This window comes from Podarcis muralis, chromosome 12, assembly GCF_964188315.1.
Source record: "Podarcis muralis chromosome 12, rPodMur119.hap1.1, whole genome shotgun sequence".
NCBI lineage: Eukaryota > Metazoa > Chordata > Lepidosauria > Squamata > Lacertidae > Podarcis > Podarcis muralis.
In genome coordinates, this window is record NC_135666.1 from 34,731,912 (window position 1) to 34,752,792 (window position 20,881).

Below are 20,881 nucleotides of genomic sequence, written 5' to 3' on the forward strand. Positions count from 1 at the left end.
AGTTCCTCTGTGTATTCTTGCCACCTCTTCTTGATGTCTTCTGCTTCTGTTAGGTCCTTACCACTTTTGTCTTTTATTATGGTAATCTTTGTACGAAATGTTCCTTTCATATCTCCAATTTTCTTGAACAGATCTCTGGTTCTTCCCATTCTGTTGTTTTCCTCTATTTGTTTGCATTGCTCATTTAAGAAGGCCTTCTTGTCTCTCCTTGCTGTTCTTTGGAAATCTGCATTCAATTTCCTGTATCTTTCACTATCTCCCTCACATTTTGCTTGCCTTCTCTCCTCCGCTATTTGTAAGGCCTCGTTGGACAGCCACTTTGCTTTCTTGCATTTCCTTTTCGTTGGGATGGTTTTCGTTGCTGCCTCCTGTACAATGTTACGAGCCTCCATCCATAGTTCTTCAGGCACTCTGTCCACCAAATCTAAATCCTTAAACCTGTTCGTCACTTCCACTGTGTATTCATAAGGGATTTGACTTAGATTGTATCTTACCGGCCCAGTGGTTTTTCCTACTTTCTTCAGTTTAAGCTTGAATTTTGCTATAAGAAGCTGGTGATCTGAGCCACAGTCAGCTCCAGGTCTTGTTTTTGCTGACTGTATAGAGCTTCTCCATCTTTGGCTGCAGAGAATATAATCAATCTGATTTCGATGCTGCCCATCTGGTGATGTCCATGTGTAGAGTCGTCTCTTGTGTTGTTGGAAAAGCGTGTTTGTGATGACCAGCTTGTTCTCTTGACAGAACTCTATTAGCCTTTGCCCTGCTTCGTTTTGATCTCCAAGGCCAAACTTGCCAGTTGTTCCTTTTATCTCTTGATTCCCTACTTTAGCATTCCAGTCCCCTATAATGAGAAGAACATCCTTCTTTGGTGTCACTTCTATAAGGTGTTGTAAGTCTTCATAGAACTGGTCAATTTCAGTTTCTTCAGCACCAGTAGTTGGGGCATAAACTTGGATTACTGTGATGTTAAAAGGTCTGCCTTGGATTCGTATCGAGATCATTCTATCATTTTTGAGATTGCATCCCAGTACAGCTTTCGCCACTCTTTTGTTGACTATGAGGGCCACTCCATTTCTTTTACGGGTTTCTTGCCCACAGTAGTAGATGTGATGGTCATCCGAACTGAATTCGCCCATTCCCGTCCATTTTAGTTCACTGATGCCCAGGATGTCAATATTTATTCTTGCCATCTCATTTTTGACCACCTCCAACTTACCCAGGTTCATGGTTCTTACATTCCAGGTTCCTATGCAATATTTTTCTTTACAGCATTGGACTTTCCTTTCGCTTCCAGGCATATCCGCAACTGAGCGTCCTTTCGGCTTTGGCCCAGCCGCTTCATCAGCTCTGGATCTACTTGTACTTGCCCTCCGCTCTTCCCCAGTAGCATGTTGGACGCCTTCCGACCTGAGGGGCTCATCTTCCAGCGTCATAACTTTTATATGCCTGTTGTCTTTGTCCATGGAGTTTTCTTGGCAAGGATACTGGAGTGGCTTGCCGGTTCCTCCTCCAGGTGGATCACGTTTGGTCAAAACTCTCCACTATGACTTGTTCATCTTGTGTGCCCTGCTCGGCGTAGTTCATAGCTTCTCTGAGTTCTTCAAGCCCCTTCGCCACGGCAAGGCAGTGATCCATGAAGGGGAGATGATAGATAGATAGATAGATAGATAGATAGATAGATAGATAGATAGATAGATATAATAGTTAAGGACAATGGCAGAAGTGTGAAATAGCAAATAATGAGTTGCTGATTCCCAAAAAACAACTATGCATTCTTCACTTGAAAAATCATTTCTGACATCTTAAAATTTATCTCTTTTTTTTAAAAAAAAAAAGAATGCCAAAGATACCCACTTAATAACAGATATAATTAGTTTCCATATTCCCTAACTCAAATAATAAACGCCTGAACAATAAAACTAATTCAGGAGGCTTTAAAATGTAACAAGATTCTCTTCATTTCTAGGGCAAGGTCTATTTATATACATATAAAGCAGCCAGCTAATTTATTGTGATGAAATACTGATATCTGAAAGAAGCCATAAATGGAGAATATAGGTGTTGCACAGATAGTTTATGTGTACTTTTTTTGATGTACATTTCTTGATGTGTTTAGAAACTAGAATAGGCATTTTTTGATGAGGTCCAGATGAGGACTGCCCAGTTGTTCAAGCTTTAAAGGCATCTTTGATCTCCATTTCCCTTACTTTCCACCTCAAATTAAAGTCAAATGCCTTGATTTAGAAATGGAGTTCAATGCACACAGCTAATCCAGATAGACATTGAAATCCCCACTAAATGTGGTTGCTGTGTCTGATGCCAAGAGGGATCCATATCTAGGGTCACTACCAACACACAGGCAAAGCAGGTGTATTCTCTGCCATTAAGAATGAGAAAGGATTGCATGGGTCATGTAGGTCACTTCTCTTGAGGAAGCAAGCTCTACATTGAAATCATCCTTGCTTCTGCTTAGGTAATCTCTTTTCTCTAATTAAATTTGCAGCGGTATAAATTCCACAACTTCCCTAGACAACTTGTTCCATTGCCAGGCTTTTATTACAATTAACAAGCTTGCGTCCAACCTGATGTTCATCCTCAATTTTGGCTACCACAAACTAAACTCGTTTGCCACAGCTGAGTGAGTTCTTCTTTGAATAGTAACCTTGGCACACACCTTTCTGTCAACAGAAGTAGCAAATGAGTACATGGATTTCTCTCTCTCTCTCTCTCTCTCTCTCTCTCTCTGTGTGTGTGTGTGTGTGTGTGTGTGTGTGTGTGATGGATGTTATCTCCATTGAGATGAATGGGCAGTCACTCTCTGTGTACATCACAGTGCCCAGAACCTCTGGATCGTGGCTACAAATTCTGGTCAGCATTTCAAATGCTTGAAGTCTGGAAATAAATAAATAAAATAAGTAAGTAAGTAAGTAAGTGCTTCATCTTATTTTCTCCAGACTGGACACATCCAGGCCAGGCTCTTTATGGCTTTTGTTCTAAGCACATTATCATGGCTTTCTTGTCTCCAAATAATATCTGCTTTGTAAGAAGAAAGAAACAAAGAAAGAAAGAAAGAAAGAAAGAAAGAAAGAAAGAAGGAAGGAAGGAAGGAGAGAAAGAAAGAAAAAGGGGGAAAGCTTTTTGTGATATGGTACCCCAAAATTGGACACATTGTCCAGATGAATTATCACCACTGATTATTATAACTTCCACAACTTTAGAAAATATATGCTGGTGGCTCATTAGAAACGTTTTAGAGTTTAATTACTATACTAGAACCCTTCTATCAGAGTACCTTGCACAGGACTGTGGGTTGCAGCCAACTATGTTCTACTTACAGTAGACCCATTGAAATGAGTGAACCTAAGTTAGCTGTATGTCCATGAATTTCAATGGGTATAACTAACATTGGATACAACCCATTAGCTCTCTGTCCTAATCATGTTCCCACTGTTCTCAGCCCCCAAAGACCGTCTCCTTCCTTCTTTCCCATGGCTGAGATTCTCCCTCCTTCTTCTCTGCCTATTCAATAGCCTTTCTACTTCCCACCATCACAACCAAAGGCCTAGCTGAAAAGAAGCAATGTATACCTGACAACCTGCCCCCCTCAGATCTGGAGTTGCCCTAAGCCCTCTGGGCCAGCTAGCTTGGAGCCACCATTTTAACCTCCTGCAATGCCACCAAGTTAGCATTGCTCCAGAACACTGTGGGAAATGCAATGGTGGCTTCATGCCTTCTAGGCTAATTGTCTCGCTGCAGCTGGGGCAAAGTCAGCTTGGCAGGGCCTACCAATGTGAAGAATAGCCACAAGATGACACTCAATGTTCCCCTCAAATCTGGAACCAGCCTTGAAGTAAGCTCCTCACCATTTTGGCACCACTGGCTCCTTTTTTGTCTTGCCAAATAAGTGCCTTACACCAGGGCTGGAGAACTGGATCTGACCAGTAGGCTGGATCCTGATCCCCGCCAACTCGAGTGCACCATTTTGACAGGTGAAAGGGTCCATGATGTCAGGTGAAACATTTTTCACTGCTCATGCATTTTGAAAGTAAACCACACAGGCCAAGGAACTGGGCTTTGCAAGCACCAAATATCAGCTGTGACTGCTTGAAGGCCCAGGGCTTTGCAAATTCAGATGATCAGTGATGCCTGCAAATCAAATTAGAAAACTGTCCGGGCCCAATTAAGTTGTGGGCTAGAGAGTCCCCACTGCTACCTTACCCAATAATCCCGCTTGTTCAATGGTTTGGCCAGCTGTCCCCTAGTCTGGGAATGGAGAACATGTGTCCCTCTAGATGTTGTTGGACTCAAACTCCCATCAGTCACAGTCAGCGTGGCTAATGGTCAGAGATGATGGGATTTGTAGTCCAACAAAATCTGGAGGGCCTCAGGTTCTCCAGCCAAACTGGTACGATTTAAGAACTATCAGATGTCATTATCATGGCAGTCATTAGTCATTCCGGTAGTCTTTAGTAGGCATCAATATAACCTTTAAAAATTACTGGCTTCACATCACCTCCTGCTGCCTTTATATGTTAATATATTACTGCAATGTTTCTCGAAATGATTCAGTATCATCGATGGGCTGTAATTTTTCATGTCAGAAAAGTTCAAAGTATGCTAAATTGTGGTTAGACCTTTTGTGGATTTATATTTCTAGGGGGCATCACGGGAACAGTAGTCCAGGATGTGCATTTATCTTTATTATTTACAGTGCTTTCCCGTTCCTTACTGATCCTCACATCTCATACTATCACTGCAGTATTCTTACTCATTCACATGCCAAGCTAGTTTTTATGAACCGCTTGGAAAAAGTTCAGTAGAAAAATGCATCACCCAAGAAGGACTTTAGAGAGGTAAATTATTCAGGCCATCTTTGAATCTCATAGCAATCAGTAACAGACTCTCCCAAGATTACTTCATTCCATGGATTACAGAAAACTCTTTATTTTTATGATTTTATGGATCTTTCAACAGGAATGGAAGAATAAATCAGTTCAGTTCACATCTTAAAGCAAACCTTCCTAACTCACTCTTTCCGAAACTATATGTGCTGCAGAAGCACAGCCATCCTTTGAAAGTCTCATATTTTTACACTGCAGTTCTCCAAGGAAGTAATGGGTAGAAAAATGTGTATATCCTAGAATAATGTGTGCCAAAATGCATTATATTTGGGGTTATTGCTCTACAAAAACGAGTATACACGGCAAAATTGCATACAAATGTGTACGTTAAAAGAAACTCATCCTAAAATGCTGGTGAATTTTCATGCAGATTTTTTTAAAAAAATCACAAACAGATGTGAGAATATGGAAAACTGAATTTAAGTTTGGGGGGAAATAGAAATTTGGAGAACCTATAATTGACAGATTCACCCATCCCTACCTTTTAACTACCACTTCCAAATGGTGGATTAAAAACAAACAGACTTGATAGTTGTGACCAAAAGGTGATCAAGCACCACCCTTGGAAATCCTGTTGGGGAGCAAAGAGACAGCTCACCCCAATGAACCATAACCCCCAGATTCCCAGCTTTCATTTTTAAGAAAGTTTCTAAGATTTGTGGAACCTGAGTGTTTGTGAGTAGGGGTGTGTGTGTGTGTTTGTGTGTGTGTGTGTGTGTGAGAGAGAGAGAGAGAGAGAGAGAGAGAGAGAGAGAGAGAGAGAGAGACTCACCTGCTCTCCGCTTTCTGCATTTTACTTCCCCCCGCCAGTGCCCTTCTGCCCCGGAAAAATTTCTGTGGATTCCCACCATACCACTCATGAGAAGGAATCACTGCTGCAGTATCACTGCTGCATCAGCTCCTGGTAAATACAGAAGGATTACTACCTGTTGTGTAATAATAAATAACTGTTCTTCAAATGTTGACAAAGCCATCAGCAAAAGATATAAAACTTGGGTTCTTAGCATGCCACCAATGGGACTTAAAAGATACCAGGCCTTATTCTTATAATAGATGTCCATAAACTATACTTCAAGATATAAAAGACAAGAATTATCTAAAAGGAGGCATTTATGGTTAGTTCCTCTTCAGTGTGAATAGTTGACGTATGCCATGTGCTCAAGTCATTGCTCTGGGGAGATTCTATCTGTCTATATTTTGCCTCTGCGCCAGTCAGTCTCCATAGCAACCTGTTTGCTCCCATGGAGAAAGAAGATGGGGTTTTTTCCCACACACAAAAAACCCCTTATATTTTGAAAACATAGCTCCTTCTGGATTTTTTTTGTTTGTTTTTTTTTGAAGGGGGGCGACCAATCTTTGACTTTTCTTCTCCTTGACATTCATATATTGTGCTTCCATTTGTTTGCCCAGATCACTGTAGCAGCAGGGATAAAATCTGACATTATTTCATCCTCTGAATGAAAGGTTCATTTATTTACATCAGCCTTTCTCAACCTGTGGGTCCCCAGATGTTGTTGAACTACAACTCCCTTCATGCCTAGCTAGCAAGGCCAGAGCTGAGGGATGATGAGAGTTGTAGTCCAACAACATCTGGGGACCCACAGGTTGAGAACCGCCGATTTACATGTTTACATGTTAAGTGTGGAAGCAGAACCAGTGTGGTGAGGTGGTTAGAGTGACCTGGGAGACCTGGGTTCAAATTCCCACTTGGCAATGAAACTCACTGCTTCTCAGCCTAACCTTCTCATAGGGTTGTTGTGGGAAATTAAATGAGGAGGGGCCATGTACACCATCCTCGGAGGAAAGGGCAGGATATAAATGGAATAAATTAATACAGTGGCCTGTTGCAAGCAGACTGATGTATCATGCATTCAGAGATGCCATTTTGAGGGCAGACAATGGATAGGGTATTTTCCCCTTCCTAATGCTACTTTTCATGAGGTTGAACCAACCCATGCACTGTGGTCCCACTGAAAATTTTCCCCACCTACCCACTATGCATTTATAAGCAATGCCATTTCAATGTTTCAATATCACCCCAGCATGTTACATGAGGGTTAGTGATGGTCCCTGATGATGTAATGCAACCTAGGAACAGGGCAGAAATTTGTTTTGCTTCCTATACTAAGGCAAACTTGCCTGATTTGCATTTTCCAAAATGGACCGAAACAGCCATTCTTCAAAATTTGCACTTCTTTGAATTTTGCAATGTACTTCTCCAGCCAAGGAATGTGCACAAAAATGCATATACTAAGGTAAAACGTGCCTATAAAGGCAGATATTAGTGAAATTAATGTATGACTATGCAATATATATGGGGAAATTATTTTGCAAAAATGTGTATTATAGGCAAACTTGTGTGTGAAAATATTATGAGGAATTTGAACTAAAATGTGGGTAAATTTTCATGAGGACATTTTTTTAAAAAAATAAAATAAATAAACTGATGTGGAGAACTGAATTTAAGATTGGAAATATGAAAAACCAAGAGAATCCAAAATGAACATGTTTGCCCATCCCTAATCGAACCTTTGCCAGTGGATAAGCTCTTGGAACCAACATAGTCTCTATTTTTCATGGCTGAGGAAGGAAGGATTAATTCTCTACTCCCTATGCATCATGGTCCCAATGAAAATGACTCCTGTATGCATTTAATATTAATTTTTTAAAAATACGGAGGCTACACATTTAAACCAGAGCCTTTTGCTGCATCATTGTCCTCCAGGCACACTGGGGTTTGGGAGGCAGAGCTTTGATCCCTGATGATCTTTTAGAAGCTTTGTATATAAATGAGCCACTTCACTATTCACTGAACAATTCCCAGAACCTTAAAGTCGCTGGACCACAGTCATCCTTCCTGTGTTGTGCAATCTACCTTTTAACAGTCTTGTTTGTAAACTTGAAAGCACAATGAGGGCCTTTCTTGGAGGTTTTATAAAGCCTTATCAAAGCAGCTCGGATGACGACACCTCAGCGCTTTACTTCCACTCTTAATGTATTATTGCTTCAGAGCCCAAACACTCTTGTAATCGTCTAAGAAAAGACTCGGCATCTGCTTCATCTGGAGGTAATGAAGCTTTTGTTTTCTGCGCCAACTCTTCAAGTCCAACATCTGACATGTTGGGGTGGGGGGGGGGAGTTTTTACAGATGGGCTATCAGAACCTGCGCTGTTTCTGTGCTGAGTTGCCTCCACCCCCTTTCCCCTTTTGCATTCTCTAAGATCTTTAAGCTGAATATTCTTCTGAACAGGAGGAATGCTGTCTGCAAATTCTTCCACAAGGAAGATACCCTCCACATTTCTGCTGGCTTGCACATTCTTTGACAAGAGAGGCGCAGAAAGCAAGGACCCGCGTTACATAACTGCGAGATACACCCGTCCGTTTCCCAGAGCAGAGCAAAGAAAAAGGATGAGTATCAGGGATTGAGCTGGCAGCTCGAGACAAAAGACTTCTGAGGAGATGCTGTTCTGTCTCTGAAGCTCAGGCAGAGGACGATAATTCATATGCTAGGTACTAGATCATGAGCCAATGAGGAATGCTTTTAAAATCCGCTTGATACTAGAATACTGAACATGAGGTAAAGGGGCTGGGGAGATTATTTCCAGATGTAGGTGGCACAACTACAAGACAATCAATAATGGAACTCATGGCAAGAAAGGAGAATGTTGGTAAAGGAGAGTGAACAGGACACAAAGGGTTGTAGACCCACTGAAATTAATGGACCCAACTCAGCCAGGCCCATTAATTTCAAGGGGTTTACTCAGTGCTCTTTTTCTAGAACAGCAACGGTGCCCACTTAAGAGGTGCCATGGAGCTGAGCTCTGACCAGTGTCCCACCAGCACTCCCCAGGCTCTGAGCCTTCCTCCTCTGAGGCTTCCCTATGGGGTTCGCCAACTAGTTCCTCTAGCCACTCCTTGCCACCCAGCCAGTCTCTGACAACAGGATGCTTCCTTGCTGTACAGTTTGCCTCCAACCCATGGACATCAACTGGAACAGTGTTTAGGGTAGAGCCCATCCATATATGTTCATTTAAGCCATATCTGAGTCTCTGAATAGTGTTATATTAATGCCCCAGATGCCCCTCTGCATGTTCATTTATGAACACCTGAAAAGGGCTAAAGCTTACCTACCAACATTATATTTTTATGGGTTTTTTTGTGGGGGGATGTTAGCATCCAAAATGCACATGCAAAGGGTTAATTGCAAGAGCAGTAGAACTCTGTGATGTCATGCGCCTGGGGCAGTTATGGCAGTTATTTCCGTTGGTTCAGTTCATAGTACAGTCTTAGTAGTTGGAACAGCAGGTATGTTATGTTATGTTGTGGTGCTGCCTGCCTCAGAGTTAGTTAGTAACAGTATAATCTACGTAAGATGCTTTAGCAAGTTAAGAAACACCGACATGCATTGTATATTTAATCTGCAACTGTATGTACACTAATGAAAAGTTATTCATCATTCTAAACTTAGGTTTTTTTGGGGGGGGGACTAATTAAAGGGTCAAACGCATATTTCTGCATATATCTGCAAATGGGAACTAGAGGTTAATGCCCACATGCTGATCTTATGAAGCCCTCTTTTATATTCTCTGCTTATGGAGGTGGCAAGATATGTCATTGCTGATCGCATAATTGTAAGTTACATGATCTGAGAGAAATGAAGATATGGGCATGAAATGATCTTTTTAAAAAAACAAACATGTGGACTGATCTCTCCCCTAAGCTGGAGTGCTGTTGCATAATAGCATAATAAGTGCCTTCCTGGATCAGATGAAAGGCTCTTCCAGTCCTCCTGTTCTCTAACAGAGAAATTCCAGATCCCACCACCACCACCAAAAAATCTGGTGCTAGTTTTGTGCTGCAAACCATGTCTTGTTCTGGCGCCCAAACTGAGTAATTGTCACTCAAAACGGGGTCACAAGTAAGTGGCCGCAAACCCAACCTTGTCCGATTGGCTCCAAACCAGTACCAAAATGGTGTGCCAGTTTGGTGCCATTTTGTGCCACAAGCCCCACTTTCTGTGCCGTACCCCAAACTGAGTAATTAACGCTCAACCCATAAGTGCAATTAGTGCTAAGGCTGGCTAAATGGGGACTTAAGTTGGCTAAGTAGGGACTTAAGCTAAGGGGACTTAGCCAACCTCAGCCACAGAAAGCAGGGTTTGAGGCACAAAATGACACCAAACCAGCATACCACTTTGGCACCTGTTTGGAGTCAATCAGACAAGGTTGGATTTTTGGTCATTTACTTGTGCCCCTAATTTGCTTTGTCAATTACTCGGTTTGGGGTGGTGGTGGCACAAAACATGGAGTTGACGGCACAAAACAGCACCACTTTCACTAAACTTAGGCATCAGTTTTGGGGGGCGGAATCAGAATTTTGGAGTCACATGTTAATGAAGCTCAACCAGATGCCTCTGGGAAGCCCGTAAGGACCTGAGCACAAGAGCGCTTTCCTAACTGGCATTCAGCCCCCTGCTGCCTCCAACTGTGGAGCTAGAACATAGCCATTGTGGCTGGTAGCCACCAACAGGCATACGCTCTTTGATATTTCCTTTCCCTCTGAAGGCCATCCAAGTTTCAGTGGCAGAGCTTCATGGTGCCCAGCACGGGGGGGGGGGGGCGCAATGGCAGCCACGATGGCACCCCACCAGGATCGTGGTGCGGGGGCAGTACACTCCCCTGCCCCCCTCTTCCTCACCAGTGCCAAGTTTATGGCCATGGCTGCATCTTGCCGTAACCACATTTCACAGTTTAAACTGTGGTCTGTGTGAAGTAGTCTCTTGTACTTCCTGTCACTTTGTATTAGATGCTTTGGCTATTGGCTGTCTCTCTGTTCCTCCCAGCCCACTGAGACTGGGGGAAGGCCAGGTTTCGACAAAGGAAGTGCTTTCATCAGTCTTCCATCCATTCTCTTAATTTCTGGCAAGTTGTTGTTGTTGTTTTCTTTTTTTCAAATGTTTATTTTATGAATTGGGACGTTGGAATGAGGGGAGGGAGGGGAGCAACAAAGAGAGGGTGTTTTCTTTTTCTTTTCTACATCATAGAAGGAAACCACTGTGAGCTCAGCCAATATAGTGGTACCTCTGGTTAAGTACTTAATTCCTCCAGTCTTTAAGTCAACACTACTACAGTGGTACCTCGGGTTAAGTACTTAATTCGTTCTGGAGGTCCGTTCTTAACCTGAAACCGTTCTTAACCTGAGGTACCGCTTTAGCTAATGGGGCCTCCCGCTGCCACCGCACGATTTCTGTTCTCATCCTGAGGTAAAGTTCTTAAGCCGAGGTACTACTTCTGAGTTAGCGGAGTCTGTAACCCGAAGTGTTTGTAACCCGGGGTACCACTGTAGTGGGAACAACGGCAAGTCCATGACAAGCCTCTTAATTGTTGCTACTGTTTCAGCCAATCAGAGGTTGCTACATAATAGCTGGGCCATGTGGTTTCCAAAAGCCGTGTCTGGGGTTTGTCAGGGCTTTGCTTTCTACACTGCTTTATATAGCGACTGACAGGACAAGGCAACTTCAGCCCAGCAGAAAATGTTTATGGGTTGCACCTTCCTTCTTAACTATCTTGCTGTCTTGAGTATCTTTCGTGGATAACAAAGTAATCAATTTTACAAGTATATCGTTAGTTGCTGGCTCCTTTGAATGCAGGTCCATTTTGAAAACATGAGCATTAAAGTGCATGTGGAAGTTAAAACGATAGCCCTTGGCTGCCACCTAAAGGTTTTAAGTGTCACTATGAAAGGATACCCTCCTGTTGAAAAATAGATATCACATTTTGTTCAAGATGATTTCACCTCCTGTCTTTACAAGAAACATCCAGCCTCTTTACTGCAAGTGAGAGGTGGTCATCCATATGCCTGAGCCTTCCCATCTGCAGATGTCTGGCCTTGTAGCAACAGATTCAAAATTAGGATAACGAAAACATAAACAGCAACACACTGGGAGTTAACACATATAATAGTGGTGCCCTATGTAGTTACAATCCTTGCATCATCGTGCCATGCAGACTATTTCACACACACAAATGTCTTTCATAGATAATTACTTTGCTGGGAGGGGGCACGTATGTACCCTACAAATATTATGATACCTTGGTTTTCGAACAGCTTAGTTCTCAAACGTTTTGCCTCCTGAACACTGCAACCTCGGAAGTGAGTGTTCCGGTTTGTGAACTATTTTTGGAAGCTGAACATCCGACGGGACTTCTGTGCCTTCCGATTCACTGAGGGAGCTTCTTGCAGCCAACCAGAAGCCACGCTTTGGTTTCCAAATGTTTTGGAAGTTGAACGGACTTCCAGAACAGATTCTGTTGAACTTCCAAGGTACAACTGTATACAGATACTTTTATGAAAGCACAATGTGTCTGTTTCATCATCGTGCACCACCAGTTGCCTGGTGGCACAAGAAAAATTTAGTACCTTGCAGCAAACTTCTAAGATGCGCTGTCATGAAATGGTATGTACACTATGACAGCATCTCAGAAGTACCATGCGTCGGAATGTAGGAAGAGCCATGCTGAATGCATCCAAATACCTTGTCCAGAATCCTTTTCCTCACAGTGACCGATCAGGTGCCTATCAGAAGCCCAAAGAGTAGCACTCTCCAACTTCTGTTTCCCAGCAATTTTATTCAGATGCTTAATGCCTCTGATGCTGGACATGATATATTGTTACACACACCCCTATCTCAGAGTGATGTGAGATTCCACGGGTTCCAGGTGCTTACCCAGGTTTCATGTTTCCTTCAGAAATTAGGCACAGTGGAGACTGCATTGTCTTTATAGTATATGGTTTATTTACACATGTATACAACCTGAGTCTACAATGGAGGAATTTCCAGCATTCACATCCTATGAGGGTCTGGCTTCCTCCTTAAGGGAAGAATTGGATTCAAAGGACAGCAAAAAGACACTTTCTATGTCTAGTTCCAGCTTGTCCTCCCCAGCTTCCATGGAGTTCTGCCCTTCCTTCCCACTGCTAACCGACTCTAAGGCCCTCCCCCCAGGCTATGTCATTCAAAGTGCAAACCCAAAGCCTGGCCTTTGTCTGCTGCCATTGGCCTTTGCCTCTGCTTCTCACTCAGAGCTGGAGTGTTTGCATTGCCAGTCATTCTTAATGACCCAGTACTCTGTTCCCTTTGTTTGTTGCCGATGCCCCATCTTCTCCCAGGTGACCTCCTGAGCTCAGAAACCAGGTTTGGCCTGTATTTTTGTCACTGCTAGATTCAGCGTCTGGCAGCTTTCCTTAATACTCCAAACATTGATTTATTCCTATCATTTATTAAATCTAAGGATTGGGGGGGGGGGGTCTCCAACTTATAAACTCGTAACACATTTAGGGGGATCTAGCCCCCTCCAAACACTCATAACACCAGCAATCATGATTAGTAGCCTGATAACCTTTGCCCTTCATGAATTTGTCTGCTCTCCATATAAAGCATTCTTGCATCTTGTATAGTTTAACTATGTGCTGTGTGAAGAAATACTTTTTCCTCTCCTGAATATCCCACCATTCAGCTTCACTGGATGACCCAATGTTCTAGTATTATGAAATGCTGGAGGGTCAAATCTTCCCATCCAATTTCTCCACCTGTGAATAATTTTATAAACCTCTATTACGTCTGCCATCACCTTTTTTTCCAAGCTAAAGAGCCTCAGCCATTATAGTTTTTCCTCATAGGAGAGTTGCTCCAGCTCTTCTTCCACCTCTGAAATACCTTTTTTGAGATGTGGCGATTGAAACTGTAAACAGTACGCCAAATGTAATAACCTTTGCACTTCTGTGGCTCAGCGGTAAAGCACGTTCTTTGTATGTTTGATTCCTGCATCTCCAGTTGGGGTTAGGGAAAGAATCCTTCCTGAAAGCTGGTGTGCTGCTGCCAGTCAGTGCAGACAACACTGCTCTAGATTGATCGATGGTCCGACTCAGTATACAGCAGCATCCTATGTGTGGCAACAGCATAGATTGGTAGAAAGGTGTTATGGTATTGGCAGTTTTATTTCTGCTTCTCTTCCTAATGATCCCCCAATGTGGAATCATTGTTTTCACAACAGCTGCACAGTATTTTCACCAAGCTGTGCTTCGTGACCCCAAGATCTTCTTCCTGGATGATGATGATGATGATGATTGCCCCAGTGGTGCATCACATTACCTTTGCTTACATTCAATTGCATTTCAATTTACACTCCCCCAGTTGGAAAAGATCCCTTTAAAACATTTCACTATCTCTTTTTATTTTTACCACCCTAAAACATGCACAGATGCATATGCATTCACCACACACGATTGAGTACATGCTCCACATGCAATTTTCCCATACTGAAGCCATATCTATCCAACTTTAAACTAGTGGCCTTAAAAGATTTCTTTATCCTCTTTTGTAGTGTGAGAGATTTCAAAGGACTGTTGATGCAGAGGAGTCAGCAAAGGATTCCTTATCTCTCTTCCACTACCCATCAGAACATTTTGTACTTTCCCTTGATCAAAATTGTTTCAGAATCATTTGTATTAAAAGCGGTGGACGTAAATTAGCTCAGCCAGACATCAACTACCAAGGGATGAAGGACGTTTCGATTCTTTCCACCCCCGTAAATACCGCACTGCCTTCCTGTTATCCCAGTTTGGGGAAATGTCGCGTTTGACTCAGGGATGGAATTCCCTGTGGACATACTTGGATGAAGCAAAAGTAGCCCCATTAAAAAGGATGAGTGATATTAAGATCCATATAAAACACCACCATTTCCACAACAGCGGGAGCAATCCAGGCCACCAACTTCAGTTTGAGCCATATGCCAATGAGGATCTTACAATGTCCTCCTATTAAAATTGCTCAGGAACCTGAAGAACTGGGTACACCTTGAGGCAATCTACCAAGGGATGCTGTCATGCTACCTGTAGATGAGTGCCACACCCCATAGTCACCTTTGACTGAACTGTCCAGGGGTCCTTTACCTTTACCTTTTACATAATGAGAGCACCTTACAGGCACCAAGTATGTAATAATAATAATAATAATAATAATAATAATAATAATAATAATAATTTATTTATACCCTGCCCATCTGGCTGGGCTTCCCCAGCCACTCTGGGATGCTTCCAACCAAATATTAAAATACAGTAATCAAACATTAAAAGCTTCCCTAAACAGGGCTGCCTTCAGATGTCTTCTAATAGTTTCGTAGTTGTTGTTCTCTTTGACATCTGGTGGGAGGGCGTTCCACAGGGCGGGTGCCACTACCGAGAAGGCCCTCTGCCTGGTTCCCTGTAATTAGGCTTCTCGCTGGACCTCAGTGTCCAGGTAGAATGATGGGGGTGGAGACGCTCCTTCAGATATACTGGACCGAGGCCATTTAGGGCTTTAAAGATCAGCACCAACACTTTGAATTGTGCTCGGAAACGTACTGGGAGGCAATGTAGGTCTTTCAAGACCGGTGTAATGTGGTCTGTTATGTGTTATGTGGTGTTATATGGTAGGTGTTATGCAAATGACAATGGGATGGAAATGATGGCGTGGAAGTAGCAACAGTACCTTCCCATATCCAAACAAAGTAACACCTGTGTGGTGCCACCCTTACTTACAATCCCTCCTCCAAATTCACCTTTTTGGTGACACCCATGACCAGTGCTTTTTTCCTTTAAAAAAATTTTTAGGGGTACTCTCATGTTGACTCGGGAAAATCACCATTTTATAGTTCGAATCGGGGAAAATAAAGACAGTAAATGGACAAAAACACAAAGATTCACAAAATGTTTAGGGGTATGCGTACCCCTGCATTCCCCCCCCCCCCCCGAAAAAAGCACTGCCTATGACACAACACCTTTGAGTCTCAGGCCCTCTAAATCCCTAAGCCTTAACGCATATAACTGAAAGAACCACATATTGCTTCCCTGCTTCCCCCTGCCTCCACTTCCCTCTTTTCCTCTGTTTTTCTTCTGTGCTGAATGTTATAGACAGTAAGCTCTTCCAGGCAGGGACTAGTCCATTGTGCTCCGTAAAGTACTGTGCACAATGATGAAGCTATATCTAAATCAGGCTATGAAATAACTAGATAACTGGAGAAGTGTCATTCTCTGCTCTCTCCCTCTTATCCTTCCCTTAGGTTTGTTCCTAGCTCCACTAATCCTAGACTTTCTATTCCTTTCTGCTCCTGTATACTTTTTCCTCCACTGTCCCTTGTTTTAAAAGTAGGTTATCTCTGCCCATGCTGCTTTCAATCTGATTGTAAAGCTCAGAGACAATTTAACAAGGCAGCGCTAATGCCCTCAAGCTTGCTGCCCTGCCAGAGGTCTCTTGGGAGCTGCACTGGCTGGTACAGCCATGTACCCTCTTGTAGACTGTGTGGGGCTGAGCAGGGGGGTTACTTAGGAAGGGACAGACACAGATCGCGCTCTCTTCCTTTTGCCTGGCTCAGAACAGTATTGGTAACTGCAGCAGCTCAAGCAGCTATTGCACCTCAATAGGAAATCAAGTAAGAGGAACAGAATTAAAGGAATGGAGGGCAAATCTGAAAAGTATGGGTGGGGAAGAGATGTGGATGCAATTTAAATCTGATGTTAAACCTGTACAGTTGGTAGAGCATGAGACTCTTAATCGTAGGGTCATGGGTTCGAGACCCATGGGCAAAAGATTCCTACATTACAGGGAGTTGGGCTAGTAGTTGTAGTCCTTTCCAACCGTACAATTCTATGCTTCTCTAATAAGGTGTGTCAACATGAATCTGTCATAGGTATAAATATAGGTAAAGGTAAAGGGACCCCTGACCATTTGGTCCAGTCGTGACCAATTCTGGGGTTGCGGCGCTCATCTCGCTTTATTGGGAGCCGGCGTACAGCATGACTAAGCCGCTTCTGGCTAACCAGAGCAGCGCACGGAAACGCCATTTACCTTCCCGCCGGAGCGGTACCTATTTATCTACTTGCATTTTGACATGCTTTCGAACTGCTAGGTTGGCAGGAGCAGGGACCGAGCAACGGAAGCTCACCCCGTCGCAGGGATTCAAACCGCTGACCTTCTGATCGGCAAGTCCTAGGCTCTGTGGTCTAACCCACAGCGCCACCCGCGTCCCAGGTATAAAAATATCCATAAACTAAAACACACGTAAATCTAACAGGATCATATATAAGGTTTGCTGGTTATGTAATCCAGCCTCGTATTAGGCAAGGGGGCTCAAGACATCACTGTGGCCTGTTCCTTCTCCTACCCCCCATACTATTGCCAATAATAATATCATATGCAGCTGCTTCACATGTAAAACTCCAGAAGTGGAACTTACAAAGGCCTGTTCTGAATTTTGAGTTGAAAAGGTGCTAAAACCACAAGGAGGAAATGCAGTACTTTTACTGTATGTAGAGATATAGTTCAAAGATCCACCTGCTGCCATGGCCCAGTGATGATAAACATGTGTGGGCAGAATAGTGTGCAATATGTAGAACTGAACTATTTTAAATGATGAACTATTCCAGATAGTAACATGGTGATAAATACAATCATTGCATCTTGCAATCATAATGTAATCATGTTGATTACATTCTTACATAATATACTTGTGTAGAGTTTTTTTAAAAAAATAAAATACTGGGGTTGGTGGTCTTCAGTTATGAGAATATTTGCCAGGAGTGTGCATTACGTTTGGATGAATCTCAGCTGCTGAGGAGAAGTGGAATACTGCATCTCAGAGGGATTTTCGGCTTATTGGAGCTGAAGCAGGATCTGTACAATGAAGCGAGTCCAAGCAGGGACCCCGAAGCACTTTGTGGCACCTTGGCAATCCAAAGCAAGCTTCTGCTGAAGGCAAATTAAATGTCTTTAAACTTACTGTACCTTAATGCCAGGGTGGGATGATGGAAGAATAGAGAGCAAACATCAGAGCTGGAAAAAGCGGGTGGAGAGCTCTATTGAGAGCGATGGGATTCAAGTTAGCTGCAAATATCTTCTCCCAGTGGTTTCAATGGGATTTAAGCATGACTAACTTTCTTTGGATGGGGGCCAGAGTGTATTTTTAAAGGCAGGCCAGATGGCAGCTCTTCCACTTGAAATTAGAGAGAGAGGGAGAGAGAGGGAGGGGGGTTCTCTCTGCGCATATATGTGCAGGGGAAAAGAGCAGCTTTCTATCCTGAAACAAAAATTATGTGGTTTTGTTTATTTTGTAGAGTTCTATCCCACCTTTCCAAAAGGCCCTCAGGCAGTTTACAATAAAAATAAGCAGCAGGAGCAATGGTATAGTTTGAAACAGGTCATAGAAGGCCCTTGCTGCTAAAACAAATAATAGAAATTATCTATGGTTATTGCAGGGGTCGGTAGCTCCTTTTGAGCTAGTTTTCCAAAGACATCATAGAGAGAAATGCATCTAGATTAAGATGTAATAAATAAGCCAGTAGTACATTATATTTATTCATTTAACTAACAATGGGGACTCAGTGTAGCCTCTGGGACTTACTTAGGCCCCACCCCTATCCTTAGGCCCCACCCTCACCAGTCCTGACTGCACCCCCCTCATACACTTTGGTTTGGCTGGAATCTTTCCTTGAATTGTGATAATGTCTCTCGCTTGCCTGTATCGAGGGTGAAGAAATGGGGGCGGGGCTTGAAACCTTTTACTTTTGCATTGGTGGAATGTATGGTACCATACAAAAGCAAGAGCGGCATCCATTGCTCTGCTTGGTGCCTCTGGCCCCAATCAAAACTGGCATGTCCCGTCCCCCCCCAAAGTGACCCATGAGCAGCCCCATCCCTGGTTTATCTTGTCAAAATAACTCATATCTCCCTTCTTAATTCTTACTCACCCTTTTCATTTTCATGTTTTGGCTGCTGGTTACTTTAATTGAATTGTTCAAAAGCTGTAATAAAAAAAATCTAACAGGATTTTATAAAAATTGAATAGAAATAATGCATCCTTAACAGCCCCCCCCCCCCCCCGATGATGGAGAAATTGTGGTTGAATTGGTACATTTTACAATTGGTCATGCAAGGAAACATTCAAATGCTGGTCAGTGATTTGTTTGTTCTTTAATTTTATTGATTTATACAATTTAAAATTCTCATAATCTACATAATTGATAAAAAAGACAAAAACCCACACACCCATTCTCTCCCCCCCCCCCTCAACTTACCCTTTATGGGGTTTTTTTGGTAAATATAGTCCATCTGCTTACATTGTTATATCTTAACTTCATATTCTTTTATCTAAAAACATTCCCATTCTTATCGTTTTAAATCATCTCTTTAAAAGTACTTCTTATACTTAATTATATTCAAAACATTGTTTGTTATCTGTTACATTCATTTTTGTGGTTGTACGTGTTTACACGTGTTTAGTGGTTTATGTGTTTACTTAGTCTGTTTCTTTACAGCATTTCTGCAGATACAACATATGTAATTCCCAGACTTCTTTTAAAGTCTCTATTGTCTTTATTTCTTAATCTTCCTGTAAGTTTCGCCATTTCTGCATATTCCATCATCTTGGTTTGCCAGTACTCTTTGGTCGGTGTTTTGTCATCTTTCCATTTTTGAGCAAGCAGAGCCCTGGCTGTAAATGCTGGTCAGAGGTTTTTAATGAAATAAACCAAACAACTGGCCAAAATATACAAGTGAGCCCTCAATTGCCATTGTTGTCTATTTTTGATAATTTTCAAAATATTTGTAGAATCATAGAATGGTAGAGTCAGAAGGGACCACAAGGGTCATCTAGTCCAACCCCCTTTGCAATGCAGGATTATTATTTTTACCAATGTGGGGCTCAAAGCCACAACCCTGAGATTAAGAATCTTATGTTCTACCGACTGACACTGGCGGACAAAGGTGGGGGCGGGGGAAGCAGCCTGCACTGGGTGCCATTCGGGGAAAGGGTGCCATCGCGGTTGCCCCCCCCCCCCCCCGGACACACACCATGCCCCCGGGATGTGTGCTGCCACGCCCTCGCCTGTTCTCTGCTCGGGGGACTGCAACATGTAGCTCCACCACTGCCGACTAAGATATCTTTTTAAAGAGCTAATACTTTTCTTTATCGTGGCAGCTAGATTAATAATCACCAGTTTCTAAAAGCAGCCACACTCCAACCTGCTGAGTCTGTGGTACAGTGGACGCTCAGGTTGCAAACGTGATCTGTGCGGGATGCACGTTCGCTACCCGCAGCAGCACGTCTGCGCACACGCGGGTTGCGATTCAGCGCTTCTGCGCATGCGCAAAGCACGATTTAGCGCTTCTGCGCATGCGCGACCCCCAAAACCCGGAAGTAACCCGTTGCAGTACTTCCGGGTTTTGGCGGGTCCATAACCCAAAAAAAAAGGCAACCTGAAGCATCTGTAACCCGAGGTATGACTGTATAAGGAAATGTGGCAAATTGCTCTGATGGAAAATCTTACCTTTTCTTCTTCTTCTTAAAGAATGGCAAACTGGCACATGCAGCGTCTTACTTGGATGTGTCAGGAGTCCTGGAAGCTTCACTACCCAACGTTCTCCTACAAAGGGACCTTGAGCTGGTTTGGAGGTCCTAACAGGGGAGTGCAGCTATCGCATACCCTTGACCGAAGAACAGTACACTCCTTCAATCTGGAAATGCTGTCCACCGAGCACGCAGCTTCAGGAGGGACGCAGGAGGAGCAGTGAGGGAGGACGGGGACACCCACCTAGCTGCCAGATCAGCCTAATCAACCCTGGCGATCAATGGGGTGAAAGATGTCGCAGCCAGATCTCCCTCACATCTTGCCTTTAAAGTAAAAGGCTCAAATAAATGGTCCGGAAACAGATGAATATTACGCCATATGGTATAAATTTATTGAGCATGTAACTAAATCTGAGGGCATTCTTCACACCCATACCTCACACACGACTGGAAAATTATGGACTATATTTGACATAGATACAGAACCTGCTTGCCATTGATTTAAAAATACTTGTTTGTTTTGTTGTTATTGTTCTGTTTACTTTTATGTACCTTAAATGTGATGTAAAAACTTAATAATAAAAAGGTCTTTAAATATTA

At 42.9% G+C, this 20,881-nt stretch overlaps 1 long non-coding RNA gene across 1 annotated transcript; it reads left to right on the forward strand.

Annotated features, from left to right (window-relative positions):
• Positions 1-7,464: 7,464 nt before the first annotated feature.
• LOC114607661 (uncharacterized) lies at positions 7,465-20,881 on the forward strand. Its single transcript, XR_003709206.2, has 3 exons — positions 7,465-7,968; positions 8,152-8,277; positions 20,283-20,881. It is a non-coding gene; the product is annotated as an uncharacterized LOC114607661 (long non-coding RNA).